Here is a 24,903-nt window from a genome sequence, read left to right on the forward strand (position 1 = left end):
ACTGTTTCGAAAACAGATGAAAAGAATGTTAATAGATTCGTTAGACATAAACGCCCGCTTGTGATGCCATGTTGGGAATCATTGATCAACTTGTGCTTCTCCAGGTGATTTCGAATAGAGTTTGAAATAATTGCTTCCAGTAATTTGCCTACAATTGATGTTAGACTGATTGGGCGGTAGTTAGAGTGATCTATCTCCCTTCTTGAAAATCGGTTATACATTCGCTGTCTTCCAGGATTCTGGTATTACACCCGTTTTTAAAGACATGCTAAACAACTTCGCTAAGGGCATAATAAGCTCTTCCTTACATTCCTTTAATACTCTGGCAAATATCTCATCGGGACCTGGTGACTTATTAGGCTCTAGTTTGTCTATTTGCTTACTAACATCGTTACTAGCCACTACTATCTCGCTTAATTTATTTTCTTCACTATCTCTGTAAAGAGTCGGTGCCTCGGGTATCATGTTTAAATTTTCGGTGGTGAAAACTGTTGAAAAATATTTATTCAGATTATTACTATTTCTCCGTTGTTATCAGTTAGCTCGCCGGTGTCTGACTGTATTGGTCCAATCTTTTCTCGTGTTTTAGTTTGACACATTTGTTAGAATCCCTTGGGGTTTGACTTCGCCTCCCTTGCTACCTTCAGTTCATTATTCCTCTTTGCTTTTCTTATCTCGGTCTTAACCCAACCGGCCAATACCTTATTATAATCTCGGAGGTAAATTTCACTACAATTTAATCTCTTACCTATAGCCTTCCTTTGTTCAATATATTCTTCAAATAATTATTTATCCATTTAGGGTCATTGTTGTTTGATCTGAGTTTTCTGTATGGCATGTTCTGCCTTTGTGCATTAAGTAACTCATTATTTAAATTGTTGTGAAACTCGTCAACCTCAGATCTCGTTATCAGGTCTCCCGGTAAGGTGAGGTCGCCCTCTGTGGGTACATTTCCTCATGTGAGGTCATGTAATTCACCCTCAAGCGTAAAGCCCCTTCTCTCAGCTGCCTTTTCAAACTATCAGAGTTTGCCCTTCTGAAATCTGGGACTTTAGTGGAATTTTCCTTGCAGCTGCCCTGAAATTCTAATTGGAATTTTATTTCTTTGTGATCGCTGTTAGGAAGTTCGTTCCCTACCTCGACATTACTAATTAGGTTTTCATTGTTTGACAGAACTAAATCGAGTATATTATTACCTCGGGTGGGTTCGGTTATATGTTGGCTTAGGAAACAGTCCTGGATTGTTTTAAGAAAATCCTCTGATTCTGAGTTACGCATATGGTCAAGCCAATCTATTTGGCTTAAGTTAATGTCCCCTACCACACAGACTTTGCTATGTATGGAAGCCCTGCACATTTCATCCCAAATAAGTCGCTCATTAACTCTATCAAGATTGGGAGGTCTATATATTACTCCTGTGATTAATTTTTCCATACCATCGATTAATTTTATCCAAATTGTTTCTGGATTCCACTCAGTATTTATTTCCTTATCTATTTCACACTTCAGATTATCCCTGACATAGATTGCTACTCCGTCTTCTTTGTTTTATATATAGCCTATATATATATATATATATATATATATATATATATATATATATATATATATATATATATATATATATATATATATATATATATATATATATATATATATCTTAGGCTCAAAGAATGAATTCGTTTACTGAGTGAAAAACGACCACAACGCATTGTGGAAATTTTCAAAATAGCCAGAAAGTGAAATTTCACTATAAGTTTGGTTGTGTACGATTAGGTTGTTTTAGGTTAGTTTGGGTTGGGTTAGATTAGGTTTGGTTTGGCTGTAATGGCCCCTGTCTCATCAATAGAAGTATTATATAAATGGGTTATTTACATCTGATTTATATTCAGATTCATCCCCTGTAACTTTCCACTGGCTATGAGGTGACATGTTCAATGCATGTGATAAGGTGTGCCCACGGGAAGCTGCGTCGTACTATGCTGAGTAAAGGCATAAGTAGCTGGCTCTCTGGCCACCTAAAGCGAGCAGTAGCTTGATATCCTTGACTAGAGGAAGACGTTATTTGAGAGCCGCAGTGGGTGGCTCCGTCTTCCCTCGAGGGGGGACGAAGTCCCAATTCCGTGCTCCCTCTATGGGTCACTACTCAAAGTCCCTCTCAAAACTTAATATCGAACGGACGTTGATTCACGTCTATTTACATAGACGCCGTCCCTTTCTCACCACACTCATAAATAGTGGAACTTACGGTTGATCTACACTCAGGAATTATATACATAATACTTTTTAATAAAACAAGAAACTTCAATTGGGTTTCGTTACTACAGCCCAATATAATATATGTGAACCAACCTGGTTAACTTGGAATTAACCAACCGGATCATGGTTAGATTTGTTTAATTTAGGTAAGGTTTGGTTAGATTAGGTTTGATTAGATTAGGTTTGTTAAGAGGAATTTCGAGACCAACCAAAACGCGTTGTAGATGTTGGGAAAACCCACAACGCAAAACCTAGCTTTCTGATCACTATTTTGAAAACGTTCACAACCGCAATGTGGCTTTAGACCATCACATGACGCCACTGACATGATCTTTGCTGCCCGCCAGATACAGGAAAAGTGCAGAGAACAGCGTCGTGACCTGTACATGGCTTTCATTGACCTTCGACTCTTGTCAACAGGGAAGCACTCTGGTGGACCCTCAGCCGTTTTCGGTGCCCCCTCCAACCCCCCCCACCCAAAAAAAAAAATCATAGCCAATGTGAGACAACTCCACGACGGCATGAACGGCAGTGTCCTGCACAATGGCACTCAGTCTCCGTTCTTCCCGATCCAAACGGGGGTTAAGCAAGGGTGTGTAATAGTACCAACTCTCTTTTCCATTTTCTTGGTTGCCTTCCTTACTCGTGCCAGTGCCAATTTAGCCAGTGGTAGGGTATCAAGTACAGGATGAAGGGTCTTTTCAGCATAAGACGACTCCAGGCAAGAACAAAGGTGTCGGCAGCTTCCGTTACTGAACTTCAGTATGCAGACGACCTCACTCTTGTTGCTCACACTGATCGCGACCTACAGGAAATCCTGAACACCTACGCAGATGCATTATGCACACTTCAGCCTTGAGGTGAATGTACGTAGGACTCAGATTCTCTTTCAACATGCCCCTGGTTCAGACACACCTCCACCATTCATCCATCTTAAAGGTACTACCCTTTCTAATGTTGCCCACTTTCGGTACCTCGGCTCCCACCTGTCCACCACCGTGGACATCGCTGAAGAGATTCAGCATAGGATCATATGTGTATCTCAAGCCTTTGGCAGACTCCAAAAACCGTGTTTTCAGCTGTAGGGAGCTGAAATTATATGCAAAGTTACATGTATATTGAGCAGTGGTCCTCCCCACCCTGCTATATGGCAGCGAGACATGGGTCACATACAGGAGGCATCTCAAGGCACTTGAAAACTTTCACCAACGTAGTCTATATTCCATTCTCCAAGTTCGCTGGGAAGACAGGAGAGCAAATGCCAGTATTCTTGTTGACACAAACTGTAGGATCATCGAGGCTACCATTATCCATGAACAATTACACTGGACTAGCCATGTTACCCGCATGGGCGACAGTAGACTGCCAAAGCAGCTACTATACAGTCACCTAACGAATAATAAACGTTTCGCCGGAGGGCAACTGAAAAGGTATAAAGATAGTCTTAAGACAAACCAGAAAAAGTGCCAAATCGACCCCGCTCACCTGGGAAACGATTACTCCACATCGTAACGCTTGGAGGAGCACCACACGAAAGGGTATTAATATTTTTGAGTTAGCCCCACTGCAAACCGAGGCAGACAAGCACCAGCGCCGGAAAGTCGCTGCCGCTGCCCCTCCTGCACTCGATGTAGCCCTCCACATGTGCAACATCTGTGAACAACTCTGCCGGTCCCGTATATTCTTCTTTAGTTACCTCAAAACTCACCAATGAAGGTGACACCTCCAATAACTTATATCATTGTATCATAGCTGGATGATCGTCATACTCGATTCCGAGTGACTGCAAAGTAGTAGTAGTAGTAACTTGGTGAATAACTTGGTGTTATTCATTTGGGTGAATACTTATATAAAGCAAAAGTGCTGTTACAACATGTCCATATGACGTAATGAGCAGGGAAAAAGGTGGGTGGCTTGGGGGTTAGGGTGGTGATCGGAGGAGGGAGGGAGGGAGAGGGAACATACCAAGCTGATGTGAGGTGATAGTATAAGGTGGCTGCCCACTTCCTTCCCTGCAGTGGGCGACAGCTGAACGTCTGTATCAACTAGGGTTGGGCGAGCACACGGAAGTGGAAATGGAGGAATCGACATTTGGCGAATATGCAGATATGCTTTTAATGTGACCCACAGGTAGAAATCAAGAGGATTTATGTCAGCTGACCGAGGTGGTCATGAAACAGAGCCACCGCGCCCTATCCACCTTCCAAACCTTTCATGCGCTATAACTCCGAAACTATTGAGATTTTACAATTTGGTCAGTTAGTCATTTATCTTTAAGTCTCATGTGCATGCATGTTCTTGCTATTTCTTGTCGATAAAAGAACGTAAGCATTTAGTGAGGGATCAGGGACGTAAGCAGTTGCCTCACCTCCACAAAGTTCTAGAACTCATCATCCCTGATAACTACACTGCGTCTCACAACAGTTCCTCATATCTATCGTGTGAGGATAAAGTAAAACACATAAGTACGTTTCACCTCTGATCACTTTTTTTTGTCGACCAACGGTGCTAAAAAATATATATATATATATATATATATATATATATATACTATATATATATATATATATATATATATATATATATATATATATATATATATATATATATATATATATATATATATATATATATATATATATATATATATATATATATATAATATTCAGAAACTTCAGTGTAATTTCAAATGCCCGAGCCATATCACGATATTGAATATAGTTTACCGAATTAATAATGATGCGATTCATGAAGTTAAGGGACGATTATTGAATTTGAAATTATTATAGATCGTTTACCAGTCTGAATAATGTTACGGGTGTCCCAAGAAAGTTATTAGTTAGGCAGAAAATATGTCACTAGGCCTAAGCTAGTGCCTTGGAGAGACGCGAGGCTGGCTGGTCCTCAGTCACGTGAAAGCATTAGGAACCTACAGGACATCCCTGCACGCCCGCCCACAGAAATAGTCACGTGGTCTAGTCACCTGTGTTGCTCTATTGCAGTATAACAAGTAAGTCTCATTCGATCTCAGATAGGGGTTTGATAGAGCAGTGATAAAGTTATTAAGAGCTAACAGTGAGTCAATTTCAGGGTTTCCATCAGAACCTACTTGACTGCGAGAGATTGACTGCCGTTTGAGACTGCCGTTGATGATTGAGGATTGGCGATTGTCGCCGTTGGAACGATCAGTGTAGGCTTGTCACTGGTTAGCGGGGTAGCAAAGGATCTCTTGAGTGGACGAGTGCTCCCGACAACTAAAACGACACGGGACCAGCATCAGCATTGGGTGATCAGTTCTTACCACGTAGGTGCACAACACCACGTGCCCTCGGTCAGCTAGAAGTATTACCTACTGGCCATGGTCACCTGCGGGCGTTCTCTCTTCCCGCCCATGGACGCACTGAGAGTACACTGAGGCAATCTGAGTAAATAAATGGTCACACACTGAGACCAGGAGTCTAGGGGATACCTAGAGGAACATTTTATCTCCCTTATTACGGGTGTATGTTGAGTTGGGTGGAGGATTGACTCACGGGTATTGGTGGACCCAGTAACATCTCAATAATATTGACAATATTTTTGTGTGTAGTTAATACCATTTTTTATGTACTGATATTATCTTGACGTGGGTAGTAATAGTTCCTAAATGATTTTCATAGTATTGTTTTTTGAATGGTTGTGTTACTAAGTGGAACCAGAGTGATACTGTGATTTAATTCTTTTAATGCATCTAATTTTTCTTTATAATTCCGATCTCAGGTATAACCTTTGTTCCCCAGAGTAGTGGTTAAGTTAGGTTAGGAAGTGTGCATCTGTTGGGGTGATATAATTTTGTTGAGTGCCCTTAAGCCTATTCATTGAAGAGTTATTAACTTTGTTTTTTAATACCATATTCTCAGTGCTGGATATTATTTTGTTGAAAGCCCTTAAGGCCTGTTTCATGGTGCAAGCAACATTTCTTAATACTTTAAACTTATTGTTCTAATGAGGAATTGCCTGAGTTTCTAATAATTTCAACATCATGTATAACTTTTATTCCCCAGAATAGTGTTTTAAGTTCAGTTAAGAGGTGCGTATATATTGGTGTACCATTATTGATTGTGTTTGTAGTGTTGGAGGAATATAAGTGTCTAAATTTTACAGTGTGTCTCATTCATCCCAGTCACAGACGCTATCCTTCCACGGGTCACAAACAATTCATTTTGTTTAGTAGATTTAAGTGTTCTTGTGCTGGTTCGATTTTCTAAAGGCACTTATACTTATAATATAAATAAAAAATAAAAAATAAAAATTTAATAAATAAATAAAATAAATAAATATTGAAATGATAACCGTGGTAACATTATGAGATGTTCTTATTACCACCATGCTATTGTACTATTCCAGATGTTACTATATGTTACATAATACTCCTTGAGATAAATGTATAGTATATTCCACTGCAATTACCATCTAATAATCTTTAATAAACCCCAAGTCAAGTGAGAAATTAAAGGTCCAGTAAATCGACTATATATATATATATATATATATATATATATATATATATATATATATATATATATATATATATATATATATATATATATATATATATATATATATATATATATGCTGATAACCACAAGGAAACAAGAAAACACGAAGTTCCAAAGCACTTTCTTGTAATTCACATCTTCAGGGGTGAGTACAGACTAAGGAGTAATACTTGACAATGCTAATATATACAGTAGAGAGTGAGATCAAGTTCCTAGGGGACAGCAGGTGTCCACAATGTTTCCTTGTGGTTATCAGCATACACAGTACTTGGATCACGCGCACCTACAGTGATTTACTTGCATATATATATATATATATATATATATATATATATATATATATATATATATATATATATTAACCCATCAGGGCACAGGACAAAGACCCACATCAGGGCCTGGGGGTGAAATAATAATAATAATTAATGATAGTTAATAATAAAAACATTGAAAAAAAAATAATAATCAAAATAATAATAATAATAATAATAATAATAATAATAATAGAAAAATAAGTGTGAAAATATATATGTATTTTGTGTTGTCAAAGTAAGAGAAACGATTGAAACCCTGCAATTGTGTTTAGATGAGGCAGATAATCATATGAGCAACCTGTGCCTTGGTGACACATAAAAGCACATACTGTACACTTGAACAGAATATTGTGCCCTCAACCCTGTCTTATCACTGTTACTATTGTTTTGTTTGTACACTTAAATGTCATCGACCATCAATCAATCACATGAATGGGAACATGTGCAGGTGTTTGAATAAGAGCGTGTGTGAGTATTTCACGTGTATACACCACGAGAGATGATATAAACTCCCTGTAGGTCACCGTACGTGCATTATGTTGTGGTACTGTACCAGCTAAGACATAACAGTAAGCATCAGACACGGAAATACTGTTCGCAAGTACTTAAGGAGTAATTTAATTTTTTCACGTGCTATGTAATAATGCATGTGCTGTATTTCGCGTAAGGACAAGGCAGGTATGTACAATTATATTCAATATCTGAGTCCAGTTTTGTGTAGGACGACCTTTAACCACACCTACGATGTCGCACGATCCAGTGCGTGGTAAATATTCGAAAGCACGAAGGGAATGGATGTTAACCTGAATATATAGACAATAAGCACGCCAACATTAAACACACACACACACACACACAATAGACGCGAGGTGTAAGGATGATTAGGTAGAAGACCTTGGGTGAGTAGGAGCCAAGTCACTGTCAGCACTCAACACCCACACACCAACACATATGATACACCACAAACCTGACACCACTCATCTGACGCACCATACACCTCACACTGCACATCTGACGCCATACAGCTGGCACACCAGACTCCATATGCTTGATACACCATGCATCTGACGTCTAATGCCTGACACCACACACCTGACACACCACACACCAGACTTCATATGCTTGATACACCACACATCTGACGTCTAATACCTGACACCACACACCTAATACCTGACACGCCACACACCAGACTTCATATGCTTGATACACCACACATCTGACGTCTAATACCTGACACCACACACCTGACACCTAATACCTGACATACGATACACGGCACCTGACACACCACACATTTGACATTGTTCACCTGACACCCCAAATATCTGAAACACAGCACACTACACTTCACACACACACACGTCAGCTAGAAAAGGGCCTGCAGAATCGTGCTAGGGGCAGACTACTCCGGCTACAACAACGCTCTCTCCACCCTGGAAATGCCATCCCTCAGAGACCTCCACCACCAAGCACTAGCAAGGTTTGGCAGTGGACTACTGCACCAACCTCGTCATCGCCACCTCCTGCCACCGGCAGTCCCCCTCCCACCTCGCACAGTTCGCCACTACAACAAAATTCAGCCCATAAGAGCCCGCACCGATAGATATAAGAACAGCACCATCCCATCTTCGTTAAAATAATAAACAGCTCCCGATTTATGTACTGTACAGCCCTGTAAATGTATTGAACGCATATCATTATGTCTAAATCACATGTAAGTTTGTATATTTTCAGCCACCGGCTGCAACTCTATTAATAAACCGTATATTGTTATTATTATTATTATTATTATCACACACACACACACACACACACACGAGAAACATCACAAACTACACACATGCAACACACCACACACATGAAACATCCCACAGTCACTCCACACCTGAAATCTTCATATTCATATAGCCCCACAACACAAGCACCAATAGCCCCACAACACAAGCACCAAAAGCCCCACAACACAAGAATCAATAGCCCCGCATCATTAAGAAATAATAGCCCCACAACACAAGCACCAATAGCCCCACAACACAAGAATCAATAGCCCCACAATACAAGCACCAATAGCCCCACAACACAAGCACCAATAGCCCTACAACACAAGAATCAATAGCCCCGCATCAATAAGAAATAATAGCCCCACAACACAAGCACCAATAGCCCCACAACACAAGAATCAATAGCCCCGATTCATTAAGAAATAATAGCCCCACAACACAAGCACCAAAAGCCCAACAACACAAGAATCAATAGCCCCGCATCATTAAGAAATAATAGCCCTAGAACAAGAAAAATAATCGCCCCACATCAATAAAACAATAGTCCCACATCAACAGAACAATAGCCCCACAACAATAAAACAATAGCCCCACAACAATAAAATAATAGCCCTAGAACAAGAAAAATAATAGCCCCACATCAATAAAACAATAGCCCGACAACAATAAATCAATAGCCCCGCATCATTAAGAAATAATAGCCCCAGAACAAGAAAATAATAGCCCCACAACAATAAAACAATAGCCCCACAACAATAAAATAATAGCCCTAGAACAAGAAAAATAATAGCCCCAGAACAAGAAAATAATAGCCCCACATCAATAAAACAATAGCCCCCCAACACACAAATCAATAAAACAATAGTTACATGTTTTTCAGACAACGCATCACCGAGCATTACCACAGATTCTGGAGGTGTATAGTACTTTGACGTATAGTACTTTGACGGTGACTAACCCGTCATATAGAAGGCGACTCTTACATAACACCACACAAGGCTACTTAACACCTCCTACAGCGAGATGATCCGACCTCCCTCATTAAATTTATCGCTCTGATAAGATTATGGAAACTGAAAATGATCAACAGAAACACACACACACACACACTGACACACACACACACACACACACACACGTTACTGCACCACGTGAACACCACACCACCCAGTGTCTCCATGACGACGTGAGAACCTTCATATCAACACCCGAGGACGAGTTACTGCACCACGTGAACACCACACCACCTGGTGTCTCCATGACCAGCCCAGGCCCGGGCCATCAACTGTAAACTATAATAATTTGTATGTTCAATCATTGTTCCTTCTTCTTTCAGTAATAAATGCTTTTGATAAACGACCCACCCACCCCATGTCTTTGTATGTAATAAGGCATTCATGTCCAATGTATATTTTCAGCCTTCGGGCTGCCGACTTTTTCAATAAGCCGTTAATTATTATTATTATTATTTTTACACACACACACACTACTACTACTACTTTGCTGTCAATCGAAATCGAGTATGACGATCATCCAGCTATGGTAAAATAATAAGGGTTATTAGGGATGTCACCTAGGTTAGTGAGCTTCCAAGTGACTACAGTAAAGAGCCCGATACGGGACCGGCAGCGTCGTCCACATTCGTTGCACATGTGGAGGGCTCCATCTGGTGTTGGAGGGGCGGTGGCAGCGTCTTTCCGACGTTGGCGCTTATCTGCCTCGGTCTGTAGTCGGGCTAACTCGAAACTATTGACACCTTCTCGTGTGAAGTAATTGACCTCCAGGTGAGGGGATCGATTTGGCACCTTTTCAGGTTTGTCTTAAGACTATCCTTATACCTTTACAATTGCCCGCCAGCATTACGTTTACTATTCGTTGGTGACTGTAAAGTAGTTGCTTTGGCAGTCTACTGTCGTCCATGCAGTTGGTGTCAGCAAGAATGCTGGCATTTGTTCTCTTGTCTTCCCAGCGAACTCGGAGGATGGAACGTACACTACGTTGGTGAAAATTTTCAAGTGCCTTGAGGTGCCTCCTGTATGTGACCCATGTCTCACTGCCATATAGTAGGGTGGGCAGGACCACTGCTCGATATACGTGCAGCTTTGTGGATAATTTCAGCACCCTACAGCTGAAGACACGATTTCGGAGCCTGCCCAAGGCTTGGGATGCACATCTGATCCGATGCTGAATCTCTTCATCGATGTCTGCAGTGGTGGACAGGTGGGAGCCGAGATACCGAAAGTGGGCAACATTAGAGTGTAGTACCGTTAAGCTGGACGGATGGTGGAGGTGTGTCTGAACCAAGGGCAGGTTGAAAGAGAATCTGAGTCTTACGTACATTCAGCTCAAGGCCGAAGTGTGCTTATGCATCTGCATAGGTGTTCAGGATCTCCTGTAGGTCGTGTTCAGTGTGAGCAACAAGGGTGAGATCGTCTGCATACTGAAGTTCAGTAATGGAAGCTGCCGACACCTTTGTTCTTGCCTGGAGTCGTCTTATGTTGAAAAGACCCCCCTTCACCCGATACTCGATCTTCACCCTGCTGGCTAAATTGGCACTGGCACCAGTAAGGAAGGCAGAGATGAAGATGGAAGAGTTGGTGCCAGTACACATCCTTGTTTAACCCCTGTTTGGATGGGTAAGAACTCATGACTGGGTGCCGTTGTGCAGTCGTGGAGTTGCCTCACAATGGCGATGAATTTTGGTGGGCAGCCAAAACGGCTGAGGCTCCATGTTGACCGAGTCGAAGGCCTTGGTTAAGTCGATGAAAGCCATGTACAGGTCACGACGCTGTTCGCTGCACTTTTCCTGTATGTGGAGGGCAGCAAAGATCATGTCAGTAGTGCCACGTGATGATCTAAAACCACATTGAGATTCTGGAAGGAAGTGTACCGCCTCAGGAAGAAGTCGGTTTAGGAGGACTCGGGTGATAATCTTGGCAGCTACGGAGAGCAGCGAGATCCCACGGTAGTTGCCACACCCTGACAGGTCCCCCTTGTTCTTATAAATATTGGCAATGGAAGCATCTTTAAGAGCTTGGGGGATTTCCTCCTTTTCCCATATATTCTCCAGGAGAGAGTGGAGACAGTTGGTAAGTAGAGGTCCTGCTGCTTTATACACCTCGGCTTGGATTCCATCAGGCCCTGAGGCTTTGTTATTTTTCATCTGTTTGATGGCAGTAGCTACCTCATCCCGGGACGGAGGATAGCTGAGGTGGGTCAGCTCTGGATGTTGAGGGACCTGCTGAGTAATCAGGACATCCACATCGGTGTTTCGGTTGGGCAATGAATGGTAGTGCTCTTTCCAGCACTGAAGGAGGCCTTCGTCGTTTTTAATTATGTGATTACCGTCAGATGAGCACAACCTTGTCTTTTCTGGGGATAGAGGTTAGCACTCTGTCAAGGTCGGCATAAAAGGCCTCCTCGATGTCATCCTCTCCATCCAGTGTTGGGGCGTATGTACTGATGAAGAAGGCATGACGTGAGTGATTCAGTGGAACTCTAAGCGTCATGAGGCGCTCATTGATCCCAATTGGCATTTCAGTAAGCCTGTGTAAGATGCGTTGACGGATGGCAAAGCCAACTCCATAAATGTGGTTTCTCTCCGCAGCAGGCTTACCCTTACAGAAGAAGGTGTAGCCAGACCCCCGTTCTGTGAGTTGGCCATCATCTGGGAGCCGGGATTTATCGATGGCTGCTATGTCGATGTTATACCTAGCCAGCTCTTTTGCCACAAGGGCAGTTCTTCTTTCAGGATACACATGAGTTGGCCCTCATCTGGGAGCTGAGACTCTGATGGCTGCTATGTCGATGTTATACCTAGTCAGCTCTTTTGCCGCAAAGGCAGTTCTTCTTTCAGGATGCACATTTGTGCCAGTATCCAGAAGGGTTCTGACATTCCATGCAGCGGCCACAAGAGGTTGTAGGGTTTGTTTTTGCTTGGATCTGTGATTTTGATTGTGTTTTCGACCGTATAAGGATGACCTTACTGGGTGCGGTTGCCCAGTCAGGTTGGGTTTTTAGGCAGACTATGTTTAGGGCACCTTTTCTAGCCCCCTCCCCGTGTGGGGTGAGCAGAGTGGCTGCTCGTAAGGGCTGCTCAGTCGCACAGACAGAACAGGGTTGCACTGCTGCCTAGATCCCAGTGCATAAACGACCATCTTATCTGTGCCGCCCATGTGCAGAGTTGTGACTAGACACTCCCGGCAGTCATCTCTGCCTGTCCCCGTCGCCACTTGTTCGTCGCCATAGGGCTTTTGGGGGGTATAAGGGGTTTGATGATGATGAGTGGTTTGATGAGCTGGATGATGGCTGAGTGTGAGTTGATTTATGTGGTGAGGCAGGAGCGCAGGCTGCAACCAAACATCTTGGCTCTCCCTTTTCTTGATTTAGTGGTGCAAGTGTTGCAACAACTGGGGAGAAGAAGAGTTGCAATGGACTGCCGATTGCCCAGTTTGTTGGGTTTCGCCTTAGTAGCCTGTCCATCAGGCATTGCCTTCGTCCGCCAGTGTAGTCGTTTGGTTTCCATGGTGGTCACCTTTTCCGCCTACACCGCCGTTGGGGTCTTGTTGGAGCTCTGTAAGCATGTTTGCCTGATGCGGGGCGCCACCGCAGATTTTTCGTTCTGGGTTTACTCCCGTAGCTTTATACCTGCCAAGGTTAATCTGCAAGGCAGCGGGGCGGTGGTTTGTAGGCGCCAGGACGTGTCCACATGCCAGTGAGCCTATGCGCCATCCCTCCGGGGCCCACGGCTACTCCGAGATCCCCTGCTGATCTAGCCTGGGCCCACGAGGCACCCAGTTACTGTGTGTTGCCACGAGGAGGCACAGCAGGAGTCTTGATGGTGAGGAGGCTGTGTACTGGCAGGGGAAGACTTTTGCGAGCTGCTTCCATGTTCGCCACGAGGGCTAGCCAGCGGCGGCAGCTGAAAGCGAGAGGGAGCAAGCAGTGCTTGTACCTTAACACTAACATAATGCTGCCACACTAGACGCATTTCACCACCCTGTGTAGTGTGTGCAACACACACACACACACACACACACACACACACACACACACACACACACACACACACATACACACACACAAACACACACACACACACACACACACACACACACACACACACACACACACACACACACACACACACACACACACGTGGGCAAAAGATGTGAGTGGAATATTCAATGTTGTAACGTAAAAATCACAAAGAATCACTGTAAATAAGATGACATCCAGTGCGGTAAAGGCGAGAGGTAGTGTGCTCCTTCCTTTCTCTTGTCACCATACCTAATCTATATCCTGTGAAGATTAGCACTTCAACTTATTTTACCAGAGGACTAAACACCATGAACGTTTCGTGCTGGGTGGGGGGGGGGTAAGTTAGGATGGATTAGGTTGAGGATTGGATGAGGATTAGATTAGGATAGTTAATCTAGACGTAAAATAAGCTGGGGCTAATCGTCACGTGATCCCGTTAATCAACTTCAATGTCGATCAGTGGAAGAAAATTTATATCTTACAAATGACGATGGAAAGGAATGGTCTTCAATGGAGATTTAATTCTTGTATGAAGGGAATTCAGAAATATAAATACAAATGAGGAACTGACGACACGACACAAGTTAAAGTTTTATAATAGAAGAAAAAAAAATGTCGAGGTTGTGAGAGAAGTGTTCAGAAGACCTATCGATAGGGAAACATGACCAAGTAAATATACCTAAGTGAATGTCAAGATGAAAAATGGCAAAGTATTCGTATTCTCTTAACTCTGGGTCTAAATGTACATAATATACTCACACTACACTGACTTCATAAAGTATTACAACTACGGGGACACATTTTAAATATTCAGGCTGCTACTCCCTAGACCATAGGCACAACCTTTTCGCTTCCGGGGCCACATCACCAAACTAACTCGTAAGCGAGAGCTGCAAGATTTATGAAAGTCACCATAATTAGATGTTTGAATGATACATGCAAATTATTTACTCAAACGCAGATATATTATTTTTCTAAATCAAATATAATGCTTTTACTTAGACCAGAGATGACCAAGAATTTGCTGTCATACATAATTAATTTTAATGTGTAACTTTATACAAATGCCTATTACCATAAAAAATAATGATTAAAAACAATGTGCTAACCTGGCATATCACGGAACAAGTTTTTCTTAATGTGATGTTTGACATTGTGACTCTGAGACGAGCTTCGTGTTTTTGGGGTCAAACTTTGTGGTTGCCATTCGCAAAACAGAGTATAAATTTTCGTCCTTTAGCCTATTTCAAATCTTCAACTTGTTAAGATTCAGCAGATTAAATGTTTACTCACAGATGTATGTGGAGCCAAATAAGCATGCATAAATAGCAGCCTTATTTCTCAAATATGGATACTGATCTTTAGGCAAGCACCTGTAAAAATCGAGCAACTACCCTTCCATAATCTTTGCACGAAGACTCTCACTAATCTGGAGATCAATCAGTTATAACTGAGCCACTAGTTTGACGTCTTTAGATGATAGAGAGAAGGGATTGCTGAACAGTTGCAAATTTTTCTGCTCTTTCTTGGTGTCTCCAAATCGCTTATCAAACACTTCCCGGAGATTTCCTAATGTTGTTCCATAGTTTTCAGCTTTGTGATGTACAGTCACTAATAATAGTTCATGGGGATCTGTGTGTGTGTGTGGGTGAATCCAATCCCTACCCCTTTCTAGACGACGAATCTCTGGCACATAACCACGTTCACACAAACACACTCGGTAAAACTGTTGGAACTCTGTATGTTCAATTAAGTCAGGTTTGATGGAATATTTTTCCATGCAAATATTCCGTTATGTCATATATTTTTTTACACATTTGCTTTTGTATGACAGCATATGAGGGTTAAATCTGTCATGGACAATATGACCACACTCCTCTGTCACCAGAATCACGAGACGCTTCGATGTGTGGAGACGAAGCAATATTATGGAGGGGAACTTTTGCCAGGTGAACATTGGAGGTGATATGGGTCAGGTGTTTAGCTGTAGCTTTGTTATAGTATTTGAAGGTATTACTAATATCTATAAAGATAGTAATATCCTATATATGTAAATATATGAAACTTTAATTGTTCCGTTTTTGAAGTCGACCGATGACTCTATAAATGCAAAACGTCACAATTATGTCGTCATTGGCTTCGGAACTGTTCCATCACCACTTTGAACAATTGCTTCACTGCTCACTTTTTAGAGTCTTAGTCTACTTTGAATACATTATTACCTAATATTCAGAATGGGTTTACGTTGGATAAATGAAGAGAGTAATAAATGGAGAAGTGTAGTATATTATAACACGTTAATGATACACCGATACTTCCGAGTTGAACTAACGGTTTAACATGCTATTCATATGGAACATACGAAGCAAATTTTCGAACAGAATGTAATGAACCACGACCTGCACCTCCGACGTCTCTGGTCACTTGCTTAATTAATGCTTTGAAATCAAAGGGGCTTTAACCTTCATATGTTATCATGCAACATGGAATGTGTAAACTGATTTGACTTACGATAATAACTGATTGGCAATCATAATCCTGTCTGACTTTATTACATCAAAGACACATTTCTGCCATGTGTGTGCGTGTGTGCAATGTCACGTCACTATACACAGACTTGTCGTCCAGAAAGGGGTGGGGATTGGATTCACCGACACACACACACACAGACCCCCCCATGAAATTTTACGAGTGACTGTACAGTGTGCTTTTCAAGCAAAGTTTGATATGTTGGAAAGTGTCCCAACTCTCCTTTCATGAATTGTGACTGAAACACGTTAAGGTTTTGTTCAAAGCTGACAAATGGTTTGCGACTTGCGAAACAAGTTGGTTACGCCCCTGAAGTTTGGCATTCAAGTTATCTAATGACTGGTAATATCAACAAAAATGCCAGATAGCAAAGCCACTCCACATTTTAAAGCTGTGGAACCACCTTACACTTTTCATTAAGAAATATCACTATTTCATCCAGGAGGTTAATGAATCGTTGCAATGTATTTCCCCGACTTTACCACCTGACTTCAGTGAAAAACACTAGATCATCATACTCAGCTTCAATTTCTTGTTGAAACTACTTGAATTGGCGATGGTTCAAAGCTCAAGATTTTATGAAATTGACTGTTGAAACTACAATTTTCATTACATTTTCAAAGTTCAGTTCTTTCCCACACAAATTCTGTAGATGTATTGTGCAGTGAAACTGTATCAGTGCATTTTTGCGCCGTCCCAGGTGTTTGATCAACAGTGGCACCATACCATTGTGCGTACCAATCATCGAAGGAGCCCCATCAGTTGTTATGCCAACTAAATTGTCTATACAGTATTCAACTCAGTAGGGCTAATTTGCTCCAGAAGTCCACTTAGCAAGTCACTACCTTTAGTTTGCACCTTCAGAGAACTGAGACCAACAAGTTCTTTAAGAACAGTGCAGTCGTCTGTTACACCACGTACGAAAACTAATAACTGACCTGTAGATGTTACATCAGCTGATTCGTCAGCGACTACAGAAAAGTACAAAAGTTATTACCTTCCTCTTTCAGCTGGTCTACTATGTCACTTGATAACTCACAAATTTTGCATTGCACTGTCATGTGATTCAAACTGATGTTTTCAAACTTCTTCACTGTATCTGGACAAAGTTTCTAAGCACCAATAACCATACAATTTTTCACCAAATCACCATCTGTAAATAACCGTGAACATTTTGCTATCAGATGTGCAACTTCATAGCTCACTTCTGTCACATCTTGTGTGCCTCTTTCGTCCTCTGAGTGAACATGCTTTTCTGCATCAAAGAATTTATTATCTGTTTTCTTAGTTCACCTGTGATTTCTTCATATGATTTATGCTTGGATAAATAATGTCTTTGCAAATTATACTCCTTTCAAACGGCCACACAACTTTGACAAATCAAACAAATGATTTTCTCTGCACTGTTTTCCACAAAGTAATAGTTATAGGTACATATTTCTTGAAACTTTCTTGTCTTGTTCTCACGTTTTCTCTTCCGTGATGTATTTTTTCCAGTCGACTTACTAGAGTGAATTAACCAGACGTTGTGAGGGGTAAATAAATATTCAGTAATACTCCAATAATGGCAATTGTCTCAACCGAGTACCAGGGTATATTGGTTCAGCCAATCTATCAATCATCTTAACCGAGTCCCAGCTTAAACTGCTTAGTTTGTCGCGTGCACTGTATGAGTGGTTGTGATGCCATAGTTCTCTTCTTATTTTTATTAGTAATAATTTATTTTCGTAAAATATGAACCATATAGTTTTCTCGTGCATTTCTATAGGTTTCTCATGGATAAAAGTTAGATATGTAGAGGAAGGCATAATACTGAGATAAAATCAACATAACTGGCTTAGCGGCAACAATGCTCCCGCCTTGACAGCCTGGCTCTCCGATCGACACACGTTCACTTCCCGTCCAGCTATTGACCTGCTGCTGACTGTGATCTCCAAATTGCTACAGTCAATTTGAAATTGTTATTACCTTTCAGTAAAATGCAATGCAAAAATTGAAAGACAAATAAGCTATTCGGTATAGCTGGTAAAAACTGTAAGTGTAAACTGAGTGAAGGTAGAGATTGTTCCCATTGCCTCAAGTCCAGGTTTTATTTCATATTAATTTTGTATTTCAACAGTTTTGATTACACAAGACACCGAGGGCCGCAGGCTGTGCATCCGTGCCTTAGACTAAGCAGTACAGGTAAGATATATCATAATTTACTAGAGTGAGAGGCACGCTATACCCTTCACGATTCATTCACTGAGAAGTAGGGCTCGATCTCTCTACATAACCAAACAAGTTTATGAATATGACCTAAAATTATAAGAATTTGCGTCAATAACACCGAACCATCATATGCCCACACAGATGCTGCAACGGTCGGTCCATGGGTGGTCAGACTTTAGTGTGACTGGATCTACTTTTTTACATGGTAATCCAAACGTGATCTACTACCACAATTTTTCATAACCTCCAGCAGATAATGGATAGATTTTGAGTCAAGAGAGAGAGAGAGAGAGAGAATAAAACTAAATGAATACATGCATATATTGCCAAGCGCTTATATAATTTTCAATGAATAATCATATATTTAAGAACGGTATAGGAAGAACTTACTTTACTGATGTGATGATTTGCACTGCATGGCGTCAGCAAGCAGTGTGCAGGCTCGCGGCGGGTGAAATTTGTCGGAATTTATATTTCTGTAACATTATTAATTAAATATTCCCCAAATTATCTAAATGTGTCCTTCCTTGCTAAATGACTGCTAGATGCAAAACCAAACATGTCATGAATGTTGCTACCAATTAACAAAATATCGCAATTTTCTCTGTAATAACGGATGGGTCGTGCGCTTGGCAGTAAGGCCGTGTATTGTAACCGTAGCAACCCTGTTGAAGGGCTACGACACTACTACTACCCATCCCGTGATCTACTAGAAATTGCTACGCGATCTACTGGTTGATTTTTTATTTTGCCGCTTACAGCGGCTACTTTATTGTGCACCCCACACTCATCCTGTGAGCGGTAGCGCAAAAGGATTACAGAGTAGAGTTTACAATGGTCATAATAATTAACCCCCGTTGTCAGGATATTATGGCACTGAATGTTACACAGTATTTCAATTACATTATTTGTTTAGTTCTATACATAAAGGGTAACTTATTCACAAATGCGTGAGTACAGGCGTGTGAGGCAGTATGTCTGGCCGCACACTTTGTTATTCACATTTGCGTGAGAAGTATTCAAGCACATTGTGTATTTGGTTCTATACATGAGAACTGATATAGTTACTAAGTGCAAAAAAGTGGATACAATTTTAATATGTCGGCTATCTTGCCATTAGAGATGAAGTGTTGTGCCATTTCACAAACACTGTACAATGTACTTGGACCTGTCCCTAAAAGGTTCCATCTTCACACAGTCGAGGACGTAGTGTTCAAGTGTGTGGCTATATGTCTGGCCACACACTTCACATTTAGTCTTGTTTACATCTGCTTGAGGAACATACTGCCAGAAGTACTTATATCCTAACCTTAATCTAGCGGTTACAACATCTTGTAATCTAGTGATCTTGTTACTTGCTCCATATACATGTTTCACTTGATACATCTCATCATGGTAAACTATAGATCGACTAGTGCCTCTTTGTACTTGTCTACTTGCGTCAAACTCATCAATAAGTTCTTTCCTAATTACAGTTTTAAGGGTTCTTTTTAACAGACCCAAATTGTATTCAACGGTGTCTTTCTTAGACGCGAGTTTGGCGAGGGCATCAACTCTGTCATGTTTTATGAGGCCTATGTGAGAGGGGATCCACAACAATTTGACCTTGACACCCCGGTCAACAAGGTAAGCATATTTGTGTCTGGCTTCAGAGACAAGAGCGTGACAACTTGAGTTGAGGGTGTCAAGGGCAAGTAGTGAGAATAGAGAGTCAGTGATGATGAGACTGTCAGTGACAGTAGTTTCAATGAATTTAATAGCTGTGAGTATGGCAACTAATTCAGTTTGTAGAGTGGATGCCCAGTTGTTAATTCTAACTCCTTTCTCAATTATATTACCGTTAGGTTGAGTCACAACAATAGCACTTCCAGCCCTCCCACAGGCGGTGTTAAGAGATCCATCAGTGTAGATGGTCTGTGTGATATTATCATCAGTCTGTAGAGTTTGTATGTGTTCAAGAGCTCTCACTTTGGCAGTGTGTTGGAGATAAATACTTTTTATAATTAATTTTTTAGGCGGATATGTCGGTATTGTGATATCGAAGGGAAATGTCCCCCAGGGTGGCAGGAAGCGCTGTTGTGTCTACTGGTAGATCACGATCTCCGTTTTAGCCAAGGACTATATACAGTAAGGACACACCGCTGTAACGTCAACTTTAGCTCCGCCCCATTCAATGACGTTACCTTATTGTGTTGATCACAAGGGCTACGGCCTTGCCTTAGTTGACGGTTTAATTGTTTAATTTTTTTTTTTAGAAAACTCGTAAGGCTAAGGCTTTTCTATGGCTAGGTATAACAAAATGAATGCCTTATGTCCTCATAGTCTTCCAAAAAATAAGTGATACAGCAAAAAAAGAAAAAAATATATATTACAAGGGAACACCCATGGCCGAAGCAACTCAAATTTTGAGCTTATAAGCAATGCAAAGATTTTCCTTTTGCCAGACATGACAAGATGAATGTCTGACGGTACTCTGGACAACCGGATATTGCCTTCTATTAAGCATCAAGACCGGCGCTGGTGAATTTTTTTTTTAATTTATTGGGCACCCCCCCTACATCCTTGTGTAAGGTGAAGCGAAGAAGGGTTTACAGCGCCCAGCAGGGAAGCATGCTAAGTTCATGCTTGCCTTTATGTCTCATGAGTTAAGGGCGTAGAAGCCTGAAGAGTCAAGGGCATAGAAGCCTGAAGAGTCAATGGTTTTATGTCTAACCAAGTTATTGGAAGCTCCAACAACTTTCCCTGAATACGAATTCGCAACTTTCGATTTACAGCAGGTACCTACTTTGCTGCTAGGTGAACAGAGACCAAGAGCGGCGGGGAAGTGTGTCCAAACAACTTTCCACCAGCCCGGGAATCGAACCCATGACATCTCGCTTGCGAGGCAAGAGCGGTACCGGTGATGATGGTGGTAGTAGTGATGGTAGTGATGGTGGTGCTATATGTAGTGATGACGGATGGTGTTATATGTAGTGATGATGGATTTTTGTTATACGTAGTGATGATGGATGGTGTTACATGTAGTGATGATGGATGTTGTTATATGTAGTGATGATTAGACAATAAAATAATAACAGTTTAATGCTAAAAAATATACTATGTTGTACCATTGTAGTGAAAAACATGGTAGAACTTACATACACCATTAATGAACTATTGATGGAAGAAGTTTTGGGGACTGAACAGTGAGACACTATGGTGCCTCCCGGAGGGTGGCGTCCTACCGTGGCCTAGCGGATGAGCCGCCCGGAGGACGGCGATTCTGCTAGTTTGTAATAAAAGTTTAGAGTCCTGCTATAATAGTCGAGATAAGTTTATTTATCTAGAAACAGGGTCGCCATTTGCAATGACGTCACTAGTTTCAAACTCATCGTTGCAGTCATAGGTAGTTGAAAGGATGGCCTCTTCAGACCCCAAATGCCACTTTCAGGTAAGTTTTAAGGGTGTGTTTTTTTATGGTCAAGTTATGGACATTTCGTAAGTGAAGAAATTTGCCGTGAAGAGCAGCTTCAAACATAGGTTGGATGGATATATGAGTCATAGGGGTTGGGTATAAATTGGACTGCCCAGTATATGGGCCAATAGGCCCGCTGCAGTTTCCTCCATTCTTATGTTCTTATGGACATAAGAAACTCACATGTTCACACCAGCTCAGCTGTCATGTACTCTTACCTGATAGACTTTCTCTTGTTTTTTCAGTGCATTTACAGAGTATATCAGTACTAGATATACGAGTTAATTTAGAAGTAATGACATTGTCTGGATTTTGTTTTGAGAATGCCTGATGCTAGGTAAACATGACAACATAGTGCTGTTATTGTTATGATGATTCACTAATGAACCACTGGGATATATCATCATTTATTTTAATTATTGAGTAAAATTTTACTTTAACTACCATAAGTATTTTGATATTTAGATTCGAGATAGGCTATATCGGGTAAATTTTATGGTTTGGTCATCCCCGTATTTAGACATGCAGACAATGTTTTTTTCTGATGGTTTGCGATGTGTTATGAACGATTTTGACCTTCATTTCTATCGGAAATCACTAGTTTTGAGTTACTACCCCCTGCCCCCCCCCCTTACCGATGTATGTTAAGCTAACCTTATAACTCATCATACCCTAACCTAACCTAACATATGATTTGTATTTTCTTTTGCGATCGAAAAACTGTTTTGCAACAGAATTCCTGTAGAGATAATGTGTCTTATTGTTTAATGTACTTAAACTCATAGTTAGAATCTTAAAGTTCCCCAGATGACCAAAACCCAAATAATATCAATATTTGTTGTATGGGCAGCTAATATCCATTGAATTAGTTTATGTGCTTAGTAATATTTATATATTCAATAGAGTATTACTGTGTTGCACAGAAAAGCACAATTAATTATCCAATAATATTTATTTACAGAGTCAGTCAACCGAGAAGGTTGGACAACTACAGCTGGCTGCCTCCCGGGAGGCTCCCGCTGGGAAGCCCGCCCCAACCAGTCACGTCACAACCAATCACAGAGCTTTTCGCAGTCACGTGACTTTTTAGCAACTTAACCCTTATTTTTGACACTTTTTGGTCCAATTTATTTAAAAATATCATTACCATAAAGAATTTAAACGTTTTCTTTACCCATTGACCTGCCATCATACGAAAAAATTCGACAGTCAACTCGTCCATTAAGAAACTAAGCGAAATCTTCCCTCGTGTCTTGAAACAAGCGAGGTGTTAACACTTGAATCCTATGTACCGATGTACTATCGTGCACCAAAGTCGTGTCAACTACCCAGCCACAGTGAGGGTTCGAATTGCCTTGAATGTGAAGTTTCGAAACAGCTGGGGAAATGCTATGGTCGGTCAACAGATGTCGCCCACTGTAGTGTGTGTGTGTGGGGGATAGAGGAGGTGGGGGTTAGTCTAGTAACAGGCTGTGAATTCCGCAATCACTGATAACAATAAGAATGTCATGAAGATAGTTAATATTATCAAGCATGGTGAGAGATGTGTAACTGGTAAACAAAAGCACTACAACGACCATATCTCTGCCATTCATGGCTACGACTGTGAGACTGATGGGCACACCAGTAATTAATTCTCCGTGACTACCATTACTGGTAGTCACGGAGAATACACAAGCTGTTACCAGGGTTGGCACCACCCACACCAGGGGAAGGAGGTGATATTGAACACTGAAACATTCCTACCATCGTCGTCACCAACAGGTAAGTCACATTAATTTGTCAGCATAGCTCATGTCGTCCTTATACTATTGCAGGGTGTCCCATGAGTGACAGCAGATATTTGTAGAGGTGAAAGAATATATGATATTGAGTTGAAAATCTTCTATACACATAAGCATTTTTCTGTTTACTTTAGGTGTGAGGAGGGTTGTAAAAATTACGCAGGGCAAAAATTTTCCCATGTTATATTTTATTTTTCTTACCAATGCAGCCACACTGTGTGCTGTTGTAATCCTTATTGGTGGATTACATAAGGCCTATTAATAGTGTGAAAACCCGTTTGAAGATACTGTACTGTTCCATAACTTGCATTAAACAACATCATACGTTCACGAGTTCCAACTCCGCGCCTAGCCTCCCTCCCTCCCCCCGCCCCCGCCTCTACCCACCCAACTATTAAACCTCATAATTTGAGCATTGTGGGTTACCACACCTAAACACTAATCGACTACTTATTCTCTCCCCACACTCCCCCTCCACCATCCTCCCACTCCACTCCTCCCTCCCACACCTCTTCCCTTCATCCCTCCCCCAAGACTAACGCCAATCGAACATTCCATCCCATCACATTATCTTCCCCTGCATTCCCCAACCCCCCTCCCCCTATTCTACCCATGGCGACGAATTGGACTACTGTAATGAACCTTTACAACAAAGGTCAATCCCACGAAACTTGAGCCGGATTAAGATATATGGAAAAAAAAACAAGCAATACCCATGGCCACCCCCCTACCCCTACCTAAAATCATAACCACCACGTCTCCATCTCCATCCGTTTCCCTCTATCTATAATAAAAAGTGTAACCCTACTCAGAAAAATAATGATTGGGCCCTCCAAACAAATTAAAGATGAGGTGCACCCCACCCAAATAGGGATGGGCCCTCCATTTCCTTTCGCATCCTTTCCTCCCTCCCATCGCCCCAGTCACCCCAACCTACCACCCAATACCGTGCAGTGGGCAGAAGGCCACACACTTTCTCTCCTCCTAAAA

General features: G+C 41.4%; 1 protein-coding gene across 1 annotated transcript in view; it reads right to left on the bottom strand.

Annotated features, from left to right (window-relative positions):
* LOC121872266 (membrane progestin receptor gamma-like) overlaps window positions 1-19,140 on the bottom strand; it is a 60,353-nt gene extending 41,213 nt beyond the window's left edge. The window contains exon 1 of the mRNA XM_042374931.1: window positions 19,066-19,140. The gene's annotated coding sequence lies outside the window, so the exon portion shown is untranslated. The remainder of the gene's footprint in view (window positions 1-19,065) is intronic.
* Window positions 19,141-24,903: the final 5,763 nt, after the last annotated feature.

This window comes from Homarus americanus, unplaced genomic scaffold (genome assembly GCF_018991925.1).
Source record: "Homarus americanus isolate GMGI-L3 unplaced genomic scaffold, GMGI_Hamer_2.0 scaffold5589, whole genome shotgun sequence".
In the NCBI taxonomy this organism is placed as follows: domain Eukaryota; kingdom Metazoa; phylum Arthropoda; class Malacostraca; order Decapoda; family Nephropidae; genus Homarus; species Homarus americanus.